We start from the raw sequence: 2842 nt of genomic DNA, 5'->3' as shown, positions 1-2842 counted from the left end.
CATCTTTAAAATTAAAAATTAAAAAAAAAAAACCACTATAAAAAAGGGATTGGAGCCGGGCTCGGTGGCTCAGCCTGTAATCCCGCGCCTTTGGGAGGCTGAAGTGAGTGGATTGCCGGAGCCCGTAGGTTCGAGCCCCGCCTGGGCAGCGAGACCTCATCTCTACAATAAATCAAAAAATCAGCCGGGCGTGGTAGCGCATGTCTGTAATTCCAGCTACTTGGAAGGTTGAGGTTGAAGGATCACTGAAGCCCAGCAGGTCGACGCTGCAGTGGCTGGAAGCGGCCACAGCACTCCAGTCTGGACGACAGAGTGAGACTCCAACTCAAAAAAAAAAAAAAAAAGGGATTGGCAGTAGAGGGAAACTGCCGGGGGTGGGGAGGTGGAGGTCACACTTCATCAATAAGGGTACCTGATCTCAAACCAGGTGAGGTAGGGACCAAAGTGAGGCCCAGACTTTACCTATACAATGACCATTGGTATAGCTAATCCTGAATTGTACCCCATATCCTTAAAATAAATAATAATAATAAAAATAAAGAAATTTGGCTGGGCTTGGTGGCTCACAACTATAATCCCAGCACTTTGGGAGGTCAAGGTAGGAGGATCGATTGGGCCCAGAAGTTTGAGCCTGGCCTATGCAACAAAGCAAGACTCCATCTCTACAAAGATATTTAAAAATTCACCAGGCGTGCTGGTGTGCACCTGCAGTCCCAGCTACTTAGAAGGCTGCGTGAGGCCCTAATACTTTCATTTTCCTGTTAGGTCATGTTCCATTGCATGGGCATGCTGCAATTTACTTATCCACTCTTCAACAGATGGTCTTTGATTTAAAATTTTTATTCTTATACATAACACTGCTACAAATGTTCTTATACACGTAGGCAAAAGATCAACCAGAGTTTATTACCAGAAACACAAATGCTGAGTCATGGCTGTTGCTGGGTTATCTGCAGATTGACTGTGTTAGATGTTGACAGCTTGTCCTTCACAGTGGTTTCGCCAAGTGAGACATCCCCGACTGTGGGTGAGAGAGACTCTCACCTCTCTAGCAGTCAATCAGTCATGGCCCAAATATTTCCTAGTGATCTCCTAATGTGTTCTAGGGACAGATAGGTGGCAGTGACAGCTCTGCTCTCTTGGGGCTTTCACTCTCCAGGCAGAAGACATAGAATATCAAGCAAATGAACACACAATGGGCCCAGAGGTGATAAGCACCCTGCTTCCAGGCTCTGTGGGTGCTAAGGACTAACTCTCCTTCTCCAACTCTTTTTTTTTTAACCTGCAGTAAGTATATGCAATGCTCTTGTGAGCCCAACGTGACCTATTCAATAAACTAATTTTTTATTTCATTTATTTTATTTATTTATTTTGAGTCAGACAGTCTCACTCTGTCACCCAGGCTGGAGTGCAGTGGCACACTCACGGCCACTGCAGCCTCAACCTTTTGGGTTCAGGCCATGCTTTGGCCTCAGCTTTTCAAGTAGCTGGGATCACAGATGCATGCCACCAATGCCTGGCTAATTTTTTTATTTATTGTAGAGAAGAGATGTCACCAAGTTGCCCATGCTGGTCTCGAACCCCTGGGCTCAGGTAGTCCTCTCACCTTGGCTTCCCAAAGTGCTGGGATTATAGGTGTGAGTCATGTGCCCAGTCACTAATGTTTTAAAACTTGAAATTACCTAAAAATTAGAAGATGAACACTTTACATTGCTGTAATATGTTAAATTATATAGCTGGGCACAGTGGCTGAGGCAAGAGGATTGCTTGAGTTCAGGGGTTTGAGACCAACCTGGACAACTTGGTGACCTTGTCTCTACAATAAATAAATAAATAAGCCAGGCATGATGGCGCATGCCTGTAGTTCCAGCTACTTGGAAGACTGAGGTGGAAGAATGGCCTGAGCCCAGCAGGTCGAGGCTGTGGTGGCCGTGAGCATGCCACTACACTCCAGCCTGGGTGACAGAGTGAGACTCTGACTCAAAAAAAAAAAAATAGAACCAATTTTCTATTACAGCATTGTATATATAAATGCATTATATATTCATTAAATAACTATTCATTGAGCATCTAATACGTGACCATCACTGTGTTTGGTATTAGGGAATTCTATTCCAAATACCTTGAGGCCAGTCCCAGTACTTTGTTTCATCCAGCATTGGCTGGTAATGAATGTTGAAGATTTTACTGAAGTCTTTATGGAGGATAGAGTTGAGGACTATTTCAAATTAGACTGTAAGCTCCTTGAAGGCAAAGACTATGCTTTACTTATCAGTGTATAACCAGCACTTAGCACAGTGTCTGGCATTTATTCATTGACTATTTGATGAATGGGAAACATGCCATGCCTCCAAATTGAATCCATCTTCTTAGATAACTTCTTACATGCCCCCATAATGCCTTCCTCCGGAGCTGCTCTAAAATTGTTAATGACCTTGAATTAAATTGAACCAGAAGTCTACCTCTTGTGAACTTGAAGGGATTCTCCCAGGTATTCCTCATTCTCAGTACAGCTACCCCCCACCTCCCATGGCAGTTTCCCTCTACTACCAATACCAATCTCCCCTCCCCTGGCAGCTTCCCACCACTGCCAATCCCTTTCTTATAGTATGACGATAGTTGTTCAAGGTCTGTACAGGTAGATGTCTTTAAAACTGATCTAGGCTGGGCTCGGTGGCTCAGTCTATAATCCCAGCACTTTGGGAGGCTGAGGCGAGTGGATTGCCTAAAACCATGGGTTCAAGACTAGCCTGGGCAACTTGGCAAGACCTTGTCTCTACAATAATACCTGTAGTTCTTGCTACTTGGAAGGCTGAGGCAGAAGGATCGCTAGAGCCCAGCA

The sequence above is a fragment of the Carlito syrichta genome, unplaced genomic scaffold, assembly GCF_000164805.1.
Source record: "Carlito syrichta isolate Samal-C Ts95f unplaced genomic scaffold, Tarsius_syrichta-2.0.1 Scaffold304619, whole genome shotgun sequence".
NCBI lineage: Eukaryota > Metazoa > Chordata > Mammalia > Primates > Tarsiidae > Carlito > Carlito syrichta.
The sequence above is the reverse complement of the archived record's forward strand: the minus strand, read 5'-3'. Positions refer to the sequence as shown.